Source organism: Daucus carota, chromosome 2, assembly GCF_001625215.2.
Source record: "Daucus carota subsp. sativus chromosome 2, DH1 v3.0, whole genome shotgun sequence".
Taxonomy (NCBI): domain Eukaryota; kingdom Viridiplantae; phylum Streptophyta; class Magnoliopsida; order Apiales; family Apiaceae; genus Daucus; species Daucus carota.
The window spans coordinates 37496503-37512977 of NC_030382.2; the positions used below are offsets into that span (position 1 = coordinate 37496503).

At 42.1% G+C, this 16475-nt stretch overlaps 1 pseudogene; it reads left to right on the top strand.

Annotated features, from left to right (window-relative positions):
• The first annotated feature begins 4254 nt into the window (after positions 1–4254).
• Positions 4255–5798, top strand: LOC108207494 (high affinity nitrate transporter 2.4-like; annotated as a pseudogene).
• The last annotated feature ends 10677 nt before the right edge of the window (positions 5799–16475 follow it).

Sequence of the window (16475 nt, forward strand, 5' to 3'; positions counted from 1 at the left end):
TTGTGCGGATTTTAGATAAAATGTCGTATAGTTGATATAGATTGTTTAAGATTTAAGGACAATACTTCAAAATCTCATGGATTTTGGAGGGATTTCAAAAAACTCAAAATACACTGAGAAATCTCACAAAATCCATCATTTTATCAAATCCAAAAAAATCCATCAGCATTTGAATACCATCAGAGTTTAATGGATTTTAAATTATCCTAATTAATACCATGGGATTTTAAATCATAATTTAAAATCCTGATTGAATACCATCAAATTTTGTAACATAATTTAAAATCCGAATTGAATACCCCTAAGATTTTAACGGATTTTAAACAATCTCAATTTAATACCATCAGATTTCATGAATGAAAAAAATTCATTAAAATCTCAATCAAATACACCACAATAGGTTCATTAATTCATAACACTTTTAGTTTTGTATATTTTTATTAATTTATAACACTTTTAATTTTTTTATTTCTTTAAACGCTTTTCTATTATATATCTCTTCTTGTATAAACTATTCTCACATTTTTCATTTCACACAATTGTCCCATTCTCATCTTCTTCTTTCGGTCTAAAACTTCAAATCCCTTCGACCTCTCCTCCCATATTTAACAAATGAGATCGTTCTTAAGACGTTGATTCTGTCTATGAATGTAACCCTTTTACTAAGTTCAGTCCAGATTAAGCACAGACGCCACAAGAGTTGTGTACAAGAAACTGAGTATAGATTTGTGCCCAGTATTTATATAACGGTTTGGCTAGTGTGTGCCCATGGGCACATGCTAAGCGCGGAAATTTTTGTATTTGGGAGGTTTTGATTGGTGTGGTTGGTGTATTTGCAGGGGGGGTCCACCATTATCATGAGATAGGAGCCAATCAAAATGATCCAAGCACAAAATTTTCCGCGCTTAGCATGTGCCCATGGGCACACCATAGAAAAACCGTTTATATAACTGTTTCATTCATTCACTAAAATTACCAAGCCTCCTAGCTTACCAAGCCTCCTAGCTTTATCGATTTTTATCTGATCAATATTTGATTTACCTATTTTCTTTGTTATGCTTGCAAAACTCCTGAACCATCCTGTTCTGCCCGAGTCTATTAATGGGTAAGTCATTGTCAAATTCATGTTTCCAATTGATTTTGTTTGCACAGATTTAGATTCTTCTATTAAATTTTTGATTTGAGTATATTTTTGTTCCAGTTTGTGATATTTACATATATTTACATTAGAGTTTTAGTCTAGGAAATTCACATCGTTTCATATTTTCTAATTATCCTTGAAATTCATATCTGTAAAAGTCACTGATTACGTTTTTTTATTTTGATCTCAGTTTACATGTATTTGGAACAGTTTTAGTAAACAATGAAGAAAATGCTTCAAATTGATTATTATACATGTTTTACCAAATTTTTTAATTTTTTAATACATATTGCATTATTGATTTTTTTCAATTTTGTGAATTAAGTTAGTTAGAAGTGTTGCCACGCTATATGCATGCACCGATGAATTTTATTAGTCACACAATTGCATTTTTATAATTTAAATATATAATGTTAGATATAACATCCGATGGAATCAAGATTTTATAAGTGTTCTATTCGGTTATTTAGCAAGATAATTATTGTAACAGGATTTTTCTTTTTAAAGACTTTTTTGCAATTTTACCATCAGAATTTGGTAAAACACCTTTCAATCCAAATCCAACTAAATGCAAGTTTAGTATTCTTGTAACAAAATATATTTACAACCAATATCAACTAGATGCAACTTTTTTTCTTGTTTCTTTCTTTCGCTCCAATGGCAGCTACGCGACATCGCCGCCTTACGGACAACCGGGTCGCCTGAAAATCCGGTCACCAGCACAACACAGCGTTATCGCCCATTAAGCTGAAATGAATATGTAGCAGATCACTAGCAGCAACCGGAAGTTTATTCAAATTTAAGTAACATCCTAAGAATTAAACGTCCATCCATCCGCTAGTTGATCTTATTATGACACAAGGTGAAAATTAATGAGTACATGCAGAAGAGCACAATCTTAGTCATGCGTCTTTTCTTTCTCCGAGGATCGTTTGATAACACCAAACACTAGCGTTTTAGGGGGGGAAAAAAAAAGAACGGTCAATGCAAGCGAGGAAGACTATGCCTCCAATTATCCATAGCTTTCGTAATCTTTTATTCTTGGCCGTCTCAGATGAGCCGATCGAATCTGGCTGTAGTGATTCTGCTGGGTGTTGAGATCAATTCTTGTGTTGATCTGTGCCATTACTTTTGTGCAGGCGATAGGATACTTGAGGTTAAATGTATGATTGATACAAATGAATCAATTATAAACTGATAATTTTGTAGACACCGGAGCCTGTTTTATTTCCATCATTCAGGATCAACTGCCTTACCTGTGAGGTGCGGCTGCTAGGGTTGGTCCCGGAGAGATTCACAGGCAATGCGCCAAGGTATTATTTACTATAATGATTAGTAGAATGATTTTCCAACTTCACCGAATCTCCAGATTCAGCTGATATGGATTAAGGAGAAGATTATACACAAATCCTATCTTCAGCCCTACGTTGATGATATTGATTTTCTCATTAAATATCCATCTCTAGAGACAACAGAGCTCTAAAAGCTCGACCAAGAGCAAGAGAGATTGATGGCGTGCTTATTGAAAAAATATGGCAGGTCAAAAATCTTTATTGAGCTGTATCATGTATCTGTTGTCAAAGAGTTTGTAGGATACTTCTCCTGAGCACATGATTCTAAGACAAATCTTGGTTTTTGTGGCAGCAATAATACGCTTCTGTTACCAGGCCATTCACTGACACAAGTGTTTGTTGAAGATGAAATCCCTAATATTTTGTGTAATCATCACATCTCCAGAGACCTCCGCCTCCAATTTAATTTGGGTAATCTTCCAGTGAGCTAATTCGTAGGTAACTCTACAGTGTGCTATAATCAATCTGTTAAAAAGCGTTACAATTTGAACAAGTGTACTAAGGAAACTCCAGCTTCAACAAGCTGGTGTTTTCCAGTGGTTGATCAGTGTTGAAACTGTTACCATTCACTGTTGTGTTGTGTTCTGTTCTGTTCGCCAGATTTTAGATCTTTTTCTTAGGACAAATAGCAGATTTTTGAGTTTTTAAAATTGATCGAAAGATTAAAGTTTGAAATACGATGACAGTGGTTTGTCGTATCCTGTAATTATGAACGTGGTATATGATTATAAGCTTGTTTTCTTAGATTATCACGAAGAATTAACTTTTGTATAGTCTTCTATCAAAGTAACTTCATTTGTCTGACAATACGAAAGCTGCTTTCTGCTGACAAGAATAAAACTTAAATTGTATATGCATATGTGATGTTTGTATGAATTGTCCTCTTCATTTCCAAACTTTACCACCTATCACACAGCGAATCATTGTCATTTGTCAATAATCAAATAATTAAATTGTAGCTCCGATTGAGCTCTCGGACTCTGTGATGGGTTGAGTTTGACTATCACATGATTTCTTCTACAGGCTGGCTAGTATATAGGAGTACAGAAACAAAATCTTTTTGTTTTTGGGTGAAAAATTTTCATTAACCAAGAACATATTTACCTTTATATTTATTGGAATCCTCAGTATCAGTTAATTACAAGACAATTATCTACTAGATTCCAATATCAGTAAATTACAGGACAATTATCTACTAGCCCAAGCTTTGTAGATAATATTTCGAAGAAGCCAAACAGAGCTAATTATGGCGTTCTCAAATAATTAGATAAAAATATACAATAGGTAATGTCAAAGAAACGACACTTGACATTTTCAATGAACAAAACTTGACAGATAATATTTGTCCTCAACTAGTGCTCGTACGGCATTGTCCTCTACATCTCCATACAATACCAGGAATGAAAAATCAAATTGTTGCTTCAATTCAACTTTCAGACTCTGTGAAAGGTCAAGGTTGACTTGTATCAGAAGGATTTTGTCTTCATCAACTTGAATATTATATATAGAAACAACAGCTTATTTGCATATTTTATTTGTGACAGCATCAAGTATTAAATTGTGTCATAATAATAATCAAACTACACACACTGGTGATTACATTTAAAAAAATGAATATATATACTGAACATTTTATCCTATGATATGCTTGATGAGGCTACTTATATTCATCATTGTACTTGGCAAATTAAATTAGAACTTATCATTTGAACTAAGTGTTGCATAATACAGCCCTTGGTAATTCTACTTTTGAGTCATTGATTCACTGGCTTATCATTTGAACGAACTGTGTTTTGCATGTCATTTGTGGCAGATGCCAGTGGCTACATAGCGGTCAGGTTTATGATTGGGTTCTCCTTCGCGACATTTGTGACATGTCAGTATTGGAGCTACTCCATTCACTGCCTGGAGGATTGCCTTTTTTATCCCTGGTTGGCTTCACGTGATCATTGGGATCTTGGTGTTAACACTTGGTCAAGACTTGCCTGATGGCAACCTTGGCGCTTTACAGAAGAAGGGTGATGTTTCAAAAGATAAATTCTCCAAGGTTTGTTTAGTAAACACCCTTTATCTCCTTTGTAATTCTACTTTTGAGTAATTGATTAATTGAAATACTTACTTATGTTCATTTCTACATCCAGGTGTTCTAATACGCTGTCACCAACTACAGAACATGGATATTTGTTCTTTTGTATGGATACTCCATGGGCGTGGAATTGTCTACTGACAATGTCATTGCTGAGTACTTCTTTGACAGGTTTTATTTCTTTCCTCCAAGGTTTTATTTCTTTCCTCGCTTCCTTTCCTAGTAATTCTTTTCTACTTTATAAATAGGAAACAACATAACTGCACAAGCAGAAACAATGCTGGACAATTCTATTTAGTCAATATATAAGTTAAAATATAGTTTGACAAGAAGTTACCTTGTGGATGTTGAATATTGTGACAGATTTGATTTGAAGCTCCAAACTGCTGGGATTATCGCAGCTACATCTGGCATGGCTAATCTCCTGGCTCGCCCATTTGGTGGATATGCTTCGGATGTTGCTGCTCGAAAGTTTGGCATGAGGGGAAGGCTTTGGACTCTTTGGATCCTACAAACACTAGGAGGCGTATTCTGCATTCTCCTTGGCCGGTCTAATTCACTTCCAATTGCTGTAACAATGATGATTATATTTTCTGTGGGAGCACAAGCTGCATGTGGAGCCACTTTTGGCATCATTCCTTTCATTTCACGTCGATCATTAGGTATTATATCCGGCATGACTGGTGCGGGAGAGAACTTTGGTTCTGGATTGACACAGCTCCTGTTCTTTACAAGCTCACAGATATCGACAGCAATGGGCTTAACATACATGGGAATTATGATTGTAGCATGCACCATGCCTGTGACATTGGTTCACTTTCCTCAAAAGGGTAGCATGTTTCTACCACCTTCAAGAGACGTTGTTAAAGGTAGTGAAAAAAATTACTACGTTTCTAAATGGACTGAAGATGAGAAGCAGCAGGGTATGCATCAGGGGAGTGTTAAATTTGCAGAGAACAGCAGGTCAGAGCACGGCCGTCGTGTGGCCTCTGCACCAACGCCTCCATATGCTACCCCAACCATGCTTGATGGCATGTGGGAGAGTTAAAACACGAAGTTTAACACTAGGATTTGAAGGGAGACTGTTATAGAACTAAAAACGAGGGTGAGCGATTCGTGCTTTGGACTGGTCTCGGTGCGAGATGCCTACGTATCTTCTGCGTGGAGAAGAATCAAGTCCAAAACGTAGTTCTAGTTATGAGGGGTAGAGCCCTTTATATAGGCGCTTCGGAGTCAGAAGTGGGACGGAAGTATGATTCCGTGTATCAGACTTCTTAGCGAAGTATGCCTCGAAGCAAGAGATAAGATAGAGCTCTTATCCGTTTATCCGAACTTCTGAATATATATCCGCTAGAATCAGATGTATTATAAAATTTGGACTTGTAACTGGGCTTCTATTAATTAATTACGAAATTAATTAGCATTTAAGAGCCTCAGGCCCTATTTAACTGGGCTTTAGTGTTCTTGGGCTTTTAATATTAAATATCACTTCTGACCCATATCATTTGCCCCCCAACTTTCGACAAGTTTTGTAAAAACTTTTCAAAAGTTGCTGAGTCCCCATCGGATTTCTGAGCTCCTGATTCATATATCATGCGAGAAAGCTAACTTCTGCAAACCCTCATCGTTCAGGGTCTGAAGTTCCATAAATAGCGCAAGGATCCCACCGATCTTGACTACTTTGAAACAATTCGAGAGATGACTTGAATTGACTGTAGAGTAAAGATAGCTCTGTTTCGTATCCTTCGGGATCATACTTCATTTTCGATTGGAGTACCGGAAGACACGAGTCTTTCTTTTGACCCTCTGAGTCGTTTCCACGATACTACGAGTCACAAGTATTTTTCAAAACTACGTTTGTAATGGTACTTTCGAGTACTTGCGTATTTTTCCAGGGCTAAATTCAAATTAATTGAAATTTTTAGGATTAAATTTCAATCTTCTTGAATTTTTCTAGCCTTTAAAGAATTTTCAAAATAATTTTTGAGAACTAAATCTCAACTTTATTCCATTTTCCAGATTTTTGGATTTTTCGGAATCTAATTAAAGAATTAAATAATTCTTTAATTGATCAAACCAGCTGTGAACCAGATATGTCTCCTTGGCGTGCCTTGCCACGCCAAGGAGACATGTTTATCACCACGCCTAGGAGACATGTCTCCTGGGCGTGGTTGAAGTAAGCCATCCAAGGCTGAAGAGTGAGATGCTTCCTTGGCGTGCCTAGGCACGCCAAGAAGGCATATTATCTGCCACGCCTAGGAGACATGTCTCCTAGGCGTGGATAAGATAGGCCTGCCATGGCTGACATGTATGATGCTTCCTTGGCGTGCCTAGCCACGCCAAGGAGGCATGTTATATACCACGCCTAGGAGATGTGTCTCCTGGGCGTGTGTGGTCGATGCCCGTCTTGGTTCTTCAAGTTGATGCTCTCTTGGCGTGCGTGAGCACGCCAAGGAGACATGTTTACTCAGAGTGTCTCCTGGGCGTGGTTGGTCAAGGCCTTTCATGGCTGATCGAGGTGATGCTTCCTGGGCGTGCTTTGGCACGCCAAGGAGACGTATTTGCTAGACAACCAGGGGACCTGTCTCCTGGGCGTGTGTTAGCCTAGCCTATCACAGGTTGAAGAAGTTGTTGTTCCGTGGGCGTGCTTTGCAGCTCCTAGGAAGTATAGTTTTCATACGCGCCAAGAATACTTAGTCACTTTATGACCTTAGTGAAATTATCATTTATTATTATTTTTTAAATAAACGATGTTTTTGCTCAACAAGTGAATGTGCCCTAGGCGTTGCATGCCCCGCCTAGGAGACAGGGTAGGTGCCAAGCCTACATACTTGGGAGGTCTGTCGCGTTATAGGCTGTGGGCCTTAGTCTATAAACTTGTCAGGCCTATATTGTGTATTATTCCTTTATTTTCGGTGGTCATCTCCCAGAATTCTCGAGATCCTTCTGGAATAGGTTCGAATTATTCAAAATCATGGGCTTCCCGCCTGTGATATAGGTTTGTGACCGGCCCAAAGCCCATGTTACCGGTTGTAACCTGTTTATTTTAGGGTTTACCGGCAAGTGAACGGGTTGAGAGTTTCCTATATAATGAGTGACTTGAGATTTCATTTCTCACTTCACACAACAGTTTCCAAATTTTAAGAGCCACAAAGCCTTTCTAAACACTCTCAAAATCCTCTAGTTTTTCGGCGAATATTTAGGCGTATCTCCGGCAATCTTCAAGCCTTTTCCAGATTCCGGCCGACATTCAAGGCATTTTCCAGTTTTCCGGGCGACATTCAAGGCATTTTCCAGTTTTCCGGGCGATCTTCAAAGATTTCCCAGGTTCCGGTTAATCTTTATCTCCTCTTCATCAGTTTCTGGGTTTCATACCTTCATCCGAAGAAGATCCATGGCTGATTCTGCATCATCCCAGCAATCCCAGCAATCTCAGATTTCTCAGCCTCCAGCCACTAATGCTCGTGTTCGAGGTAAAAAATCACTCGTCCATGCTAGTGTTGTTTCATTACGTGATTTACTTAGCGAGTTTGGTCAAGCTTTTCCCAACCTTCATCATCTTGAAGCATATAATCATCCATCCAACTATAAACAAAAGGACGTAGATATCATGGCTAAGTTGTTCGGAATAGAGCATCCGTATAGGGCCGTGGCTCCAGGCCCAAATGATAGGGCTTGCTACCCTAGGCCTGGGGCCATTAGGGTTTATAAAGAAACGTTTTATGCGGGCTTTAGGCTTCCCCCTCCCATGTTTGTTTATAGGCTGTTGGCCGAAGCCCGGGTGTGTCCAACTCAACTCCAGCCCAATGGCTGGAGGTTTATTTATTGTTTTTTAGTTCAGTGTAAAAAACACAACTTAGAGCCCAGTGTGGCCGTGTTTAGATATCTGTTCAAGTTTGTTAACGCACCAAACGATGAGGGCTGGGTCAAAATCCAGTATAGGACTAAGGGCCGCAGTATTTTTATATCGGACTCGGCCCCTGACTCTTTCCCTCGTTGGAAGGGTCAATGGTTTTACTTATACATGGAGGGGGCCGATTGGGCCGATTACTTTTATTCTCACTTAGCCGGGCCGAGGATGGGACCATGAGGTCCCTTAAACTAGGGGTCGAAGAGAGAGCAGCTATAAAGATTTTGACCGAGGATTGCCTCCAACACACTTCGCTGCTTATTTCTGAGGCCTCGCTCCAAAGTCACGGGCTAAGTGATTTGGGCCCTGAGGGTAAGCCCACCAAGATTTCAGATTTTGACTTGTCTCTTAACATATTTACATTTTGTAAATACTTATGACATTTGCTTATCTGTCCTGCAGCTCAAGCCGCTCTTGGAAGCATTTTCAAGAAGCGGGAAACAGCCGCTTCCAAGACGGTGGTGACCGAGGTGCCTCGGGAAAAGAGGGCACGAAAGGAGGGGAAGTCCCCTATTATCGAGAAGGTTCCAACCTTCCTTACTCCTCGGTCCGTGCCCGTCGAGGAGGACCCAAGCCCCTACGTCGTGGAGTGGGGGCTTCTCAAAAAGGATACTGTGGTCGGAGATTCCCGGGCGGCTGCTGAATGGTCCCGGAGCGTGATTACACCCCGGGATCGAGCCCATGTGGTGGAGTCGAGCGAGGACCTCCAGATTGAGCTTTTGGGGGCCCAGGCCGTGGCAACGGTAAGCCCATTTTACGTATTACTTTGTTTTCAGGTCTTTTCCTTAGACAAATTTTCTAACTGCAAACTTTTTGCAGGTCAATACCTACCTCCAGGCTGCGGTCCACAACCTCAAAGCGGTTAGGGCCGAGAAGTCGATCGCGGAACGCGACCGCGATCGTTACTTCGATGCCTCGACTGCTAACTTTGAGCAGTTTCGGAGGGTGGAGGCCGAATTGGTGGCCGAGCAGGAGAAGGTCCGCACTCTGGAGGCGGAGTTGGCCCGGGTTCGCCGGGAAGCGGTGGAGGACTTCAAAAAGTCCAAGGAGTTCGAGGATATCCTGGCGGCGGAGTTCGACTCCTCCTTTCCCGAGACTTTCAAGTCTTGTTGGGAAAGGATCATAGATGAGCTCGGTTCCCAAATCGAGGGAGTCACCTTGGAGCGATTCCCCGTTCCAAAGCTTCCCGGGGAGGAGACTCCTTCCCCGATGGTGGTCGAGGATCTCGGGGATTCGCACCCTGTGGACTCCCAACCTTTGGAGATTCCAACCGAGACTCTGATGATCCCAGGTTCCAACTTGGACGAGATGGACCTCGGGGGAGGCGGGGAGGCCCAAGACGAAGCCCAGGACGAGGCCCAGGAGAAGGAGGCCCAGGGACCAGAAGCCCAGGACGAGGAAAAGGTCCAGGAAGACGAGTTCGATGATGGTCTTCCTTAGACTAGGTTCTTTTTGGGCCCTACGCGGCTTATTTTGTAACTATTAAATTATTCGAATGTGCATACCCTTCGGGGTTTAACTTATTTATTAATCTAAGTTATCTTTTGTTTCGCATTCTGCAATTCGCTTCTTTAGCATTCTGTACTTAGAATATTTTTCGTAGGATTTTAGTTAATCCAAATTCCTGGGTAATCCTCGGGATTTTCATTTGTGAATCAGAGTAATTCTTACTTAGAATTTTCAAACTCTGAAACTGACTATTTATGAATCCAAACTTAGGATTTTAAACATGTAAAGTTCGATCAGAATTTGTGAACTCTCCATCGAACCAAACTCAAGTATAAAGCAAAAGTGACTTGGATAAACAAGCTAGATAATCCTCAGGACTTTATTATTATAGTAAAAGAAATAACTATCTCTGGAAATCAACTACATGGCAGTGGTCAACATGACCTTATTTTTATGATAACTACTAACTTCTGTTATCATAGAGTAGACATTAAATATAATATATCTTTAAGTTGGTTGCATGCCAACTCCTAGGAACTTCAACTCCTTCCAAGGTCTGGAGCTTGTATGAGCCGTGGCCTGTGACAGCCTTAGTTTGGTAGGGGCCTTCCCAATTTGGAGCCATCTTGCCTTTGGGACCTACCCCTGAAGCCTCAACTTTTCTAAGTACCAGATCTCCTTCCCTGAAATATCGCTCCTTAACCCGTAGGTTATAGTAATAGGAAGCTCGTTTCTGGTTTTCCACAATCTTAGCATGAGCTTCGTCACGAATCTCATCAATCATATCAAGTGCAAGTCTCATACCTTCCTCGTTGGCTTCTGGCTCATACTGCTGTACCCTTGAGGAGGTGTGGGTGATTTCAAGGGGCACAACTGCCTCAGCTCCATAAGCTAGCTGAAAGGGGGTTGCCCCAGTTGAAACCTTACAAGTTGTTTGATACGCCCATAGTATGGGGAGTATCTCATCGGCCCACGATCCCTGGGCTTTCTCAACTCTTTTCTTCAGTCCATCAAGGATTATCCTATTGGCCACCTCAGCTTGTCCATTAGCTTGAGGATGGGCAACTGAAGTGAAGCGTAACTCAATCGAGTAATCCTCACAATATCCTCTAAACTCCGCATTATTGAATTGAGTCCCATTGTCCGTAACCATGACTCGAGGTATTCCGTACCTGCAAATAATATTTTCCCACACAAACTGAGCGACCTGCTTGGTGGTTATCTTGGCTAGGGGTTTGGCTTCAATCCACTTAGTAAAATAGTCAATAGCTACCAATAGAAACTTCCTCTGCGCACTGGCAAGTGGAAACGGTCCAAGAATATCCATCCCCCACATTGCAAAGGGGATAGGAGTGTTAATAGACGTCAGCATCTCAGGTGGCTGTCGTACAACGGGTGCAAACCTTTGACAACGATCACACCTTTTCACATAGTCTTGAGCATGCTTTAGCATATCTGGCCAATAGAATCCAAGGCGAGTTACTTTATGAGCCAATGCTCTTCCACCAAGGTGTTGGCCACATACTCCTTCGTGAACTTCTCTAAGAGCTTCTCGAGCCTCATCCGGCCTCAAACATCTCAAATAAGGGATCACAAACGATTTTCTATATAAGACCCCCTCAATGAGTACATACTTAAGGGCCCTTACCTGTAACTTTCGTGCTTCATCAGCATTAGGCGGCAGATGACCGTTTTGTAAATACAACTCAATCTCATCCATCCAAGTGGCCCCTGTGTCAATGGGGGCAACTAACTTTGCTTCGATGCTAGGGGTTCTTAAAACCTGGTAATAGACGCTTCCAGAGCATACCTCATCATCGGAGGACGCAAATTGCGATAAGGCATCAGCCTTGGTGTTCTCCTCCCTTGGCACATATTCTACCAAGCATTCTTCGAATAGTGCCATCTGGGTCTTTACAATCCTTAGATATTTCAGCATAGTCTCCTCACGGGCTTCAAACTCACCATTCACTTGGAAGACTACAAGCTTTGAGTCACCACAGACCTTCAAATTCTTTACCCTCAAGGTTCTGGCTAGACCAAGCCCAGCTATCAATGCTTCATACTCTGCTTCGTTATTGGTAGTCGGAAAGTCTAGCTTGATAGCATATTCCACTGTAAAGCCATCAGGGCTTTGGAGCACAAGTCCTGCACCACTACCTTTTGTTTTTGAAGCCCCGTCAAAAAATAGTAGCCAATATTCTTTGGGTTTTTCTTCCTTAGAAGGTTCTTCTACCTTGTCTCCTTGCCCCCCGACTTCCTGGTTGCTAATGGTGCATTCAACTAGGAAGTCAGCTAAGGCCTGAGCTTTAATCGCCGTTCGAGGTTTGTATCGGATATCAAATTCTCCAAGCTCAATGGCCCACTTGATCAATCTTCCACTAGCCTTAGGGCTATGTATAACATTCCGGAGAGGTTGGTCTGTCAGGACTTCTATCTTATGAGACTGAAAGTAAGGTCTCAACTTCCTCGAGGCCGTAATCATGGCCAAAGCAAACTTTTCGATCACTGAGTAATTGAGCTCCGCTCCATGCAGAACCTTGCTCACATAATATACTGGTTTCTGGACTTTGGATTCCTCCCGAACCAGGACAGCACTTAGCGCTTGTTCCGAGACAGCTAAGTATACATACAGGGTTTCGCCTTCTACGGGTTTTGATAAGAGCGGTGGCTCTGCCATATATTTCTTTAAATGTTCGAAGGCCACTTGGCTCTCATCCGTCCATTCAAAGTTCTTAACCTTCTTTAATGCTTTGAAGAAAGGCAAGCACTTGTCTCCTGACTTGGATACAAACCTTCCCAAGGCTGCAATTCTTCCTGTCAGTTTCTGAACATCCCTTACACTCTTTGGGGGTTCCATATCTAGGATAGCTTTTATCTTGTCGGGGTTGGCTTCAATGCCACGCTTTGAGACCATTAGACCCAGGAACTTCCCAGAACCGACCCCAAAGGCACACTTAGCTGGGTTTAACATCATCTTATGCGTCCTCAGGACTTCAAAGGCCTCTTTAAGGTGTTCAAGGTGATCCGCTTTGTTCAAGCTTTTCACCAACATATCGTCTACGTATACCTCCATAGTCTTTCCAATCAGATATTTAAACATCTTGTTTGCAAGGCGTTGGTACGTTGCTCCTGCATTCTTAAGTCCAAAGGCCATAACCAAATAACAAAATACACCAAAGTCAGTGATAAACGATACCTTGGGTACATCATCCTTGTCCATCCGGATCTGATTATATCCGCTGAAGCCATCCATGAAGCTCAGCATCTCATGGCCAGCGGTGGCATCTATCAGTGTATCAATCCTTGGAAGAGGAAAACAATCCTTCGGGCAAGCGTCATTTAGGTCAGTGAAGTCCACACACATCCTCCATTTCCCATTAGCTTTCTTGACCATAACAGGGTTGGCCAACCATTCTGGAAATTGTATCTCTTCGATAAAACCCGCTTCTAACAACTTATTGACCTCCTGTTTAATGGCTTCTTGCCTTTCAGGGGCGAAGTTCCTCTTCTTCTGCTTAATAGGTTTCCTCTCGGGGTTTACATTCAACTTATGGGTCATGAACGAGGGATCGATACCTGGCATATCAGCCGCTGTCCAAGCGAAAACATCACGGTTGTTCCTCAAGAACCTCACAAGCTTTTGTTTCAGATCTTCCTGGAGTAATGCTCCAACATAAGTGACCTTTTCAGGTTCTTCTGTATATAATGAGATCGGAACCAAATCTTCGGCAGGCTTGCCTCTCCTTTCCTCTTCTTCTCGGACATCGAGGTCCTCTATAGGTAATACCTGCCCCCCGGCTCCTCCAGATCTTAATGCCCCAATATAACAGCTTCGGGCCATTTTCTGATCTCCTAATTCTTCCCCAATTCCGTTCCTAGTCGGGAATTTGATCTTCATGTGGTAAGTAGATGGGATTGCTTTAAAAGCATGTATTCCAGTCCTCCCAAGGATGGCATTATAGGTTGATGAGGCTTTAACGACCAAGAAATTTATCATGCACGTGGCTTGTCGGGGTTCGGTACCCATAGTTACCGGAAGTTGGATCATGCCTTCAATTTTGGTTTCTACATTGTTGAAGCCATATATAGGCATGTCTGAGGGTGTTAACTGAGTGTCAGAATACCCCATCTTTTCATAAGCATCATAGAACAAGATATCTACCGAGGCTCCATTATCAACAAGCACTCTCTTTACGGACGAGTTTCCAATCACTGGGGTACTTACTAAAGGGTCATCATGAGGAAATTTCACCTTCTCAAGGTCGATATTGTCGAATGCTAGAGCATAATCGATTTTTGCCCGCTTCGGGGGTTCTCCCACTATATTCATCACTTCCCTTGCATAAGCCTTTCTTGAATTGCTTGAAGTGCCTGCAGCCGTAGGTCCTCCGGAGATTACATTAATAACAGGCCCTCGAGGCTGAGTTCTTTTGTCATCGTTGTCTCTCCCACGATTATCACTGTCTCGATGATTCTTGTCTCCATCCTTGGTAAATTTGGATAACTTGCCTCTTCGGATCAAGAACTCAATCTCATCCTTCAACTGCCGGCAATCATCAGTCTTATGTCCTGTGTCTTTGTGGAATCGACAATATAAATCTTTGTTACGTTTCTCCGGATCAGTCCTTATAGGCTTCGGCCATCTAACACTTTCATCCTTCTCAATTTCCAACAGGATTTGACTCCTCGGGGCGTTAAGCCTGGCATACTCAGTAAACCTCGGCCCCAGCTTCTTTTTAGCGGGCGATTTTTCCTCATCTTCCTTCCGGGAGTACTTATTCTCAGCATTATACTCCGTGTCATTCCCACGTTTCTTGAAGTTGGTATTCGGTCCCTGATTGTTCTGGGATTTTCTCAAGCTTTCCTCCGCCTTTATATACTTTCCGGCTCTCTCTTGTAGATCGTTCATATTGTCCGGAGCCCTCTTGGCTAGAGATCGGCGAAAATTTTCATCAGTGGTGCCTTGTTGGAGTGCAATCATGGCTACCTTCTGATCTAGATCTGGGACCTTCAAGGCTTCTTTGGTAAAACGATTCATATACTCTCGGAGCGATTCGTTCTTACCTTGATGCAAATTCATTAGAGAGGCAGAGCTCTTAGCATGTGTTTTGCTTCCAACAAATTGTCCTATGAAAGCCCTGCTCAAGTCGGTGAAACAAGAGATAGAATTCGGGGGTAGGCGACTATACCAGTGTTGAGCCATCCCACTCAAGGTTTGAGGAAAAGCGCGGCACTTGATTGCTTCGGTGACGGGTTGGAGTAAAAGAGCGTTCATGAAGGTCCGAACATGATTAGCGGGATCACCCGTGCCATCGTAAGCTTTTATGGTTGGGAGCTTGAATTTTCGGGAAATCCTTGCACCCATGATTTCTTGCGTAAAAGGGGGAACCGGGTTATCAGGATCGCCTGCTGGTAACAAGTGAATTTGATTCATCACGGTTTGACGAGGGTTTTCCTCCCTAGATTCCGGGGGTTGCATCCTTGCCTGGTCTCTTTTTAACCGTGCGATTTCCTCTTCATAGGCCTGGATCCTTTCCTCATAAGTTATTGGCCCCCGGGGCTCATTAGTTTCTTGCCTATGGCGGCGTCGACGGTGTCGGTCAGCATCTCTCCTCCTTCGAGGGGGTGTATCATGCTCCTGCTCCGATTCGGAAGAGTCGTAGTCAGTTACATGCACATAGTCATCTCTTGTGCCTCCACGGGTGGTTGTAGTGACCGTTGAGTAATGTGTGCCGGCGTCGGTGACGGTTGCAATTACTCGAGTCAGAGGGGGCAGCGAGCCAAAAGTCAGGGGAGTAGTAGTTTGAGCAATGGTCGTACCAAGCGGGAGGGTGGTAGTTACAGGGGTTGACTCAGTCGAGACCCCGGTGGTGGTTCAACTGCGTGGAACATGGATTTCAGAACGTGGTCCGGTTGGGTTCGTCATGGTTGTTGTTGTTTTCCCACAGACGGCGCCAAATGTTATAGAACTAAAAACGAGGGTGAGCGATTCGTGCTTTGGACTGGTCTCGGTGCGAGATGCCTACGTATCTTCTGCGTGGAGAAGAATCAAGTCCAAAACGTAGTTCTAGTTATGAGGGGTAGAGCCCTTTATATAGGCGCTTCGGAGTCAGAAGTGGGACGGAAGTATGATTCCGTGTATCAGACTTCTTAGCGAAGTATGCCTCGAAGCAAGAGATAAGATAGAGCTCTTATCCGTTTATCCGAACTTCTGAATATACACTACACCATATATGGCCTATTGTAACGAATCTTTTCAGTGTAACCAGCTAAAGTGTGACCATAGGTGCCTTAAAATTATTTTTGACTATCTATGGTTACACTTTGTTTTATTGTAACAGTTAGTATCATTTAATGTAACTATAGAGAAAATGAGGCATCAACCGTTACACCAAAATTGATGTTACAGTTGATCTTAAAAAAAATGTAACCAATCTTCAAAAATTTAGGCGGTTGAAAGAAAACATAGGCGGGATTGAATTTTAACTAAAACAGAGGTCGGGAAAACAAATGCCTTGTCTTAAAGCTGAAAAA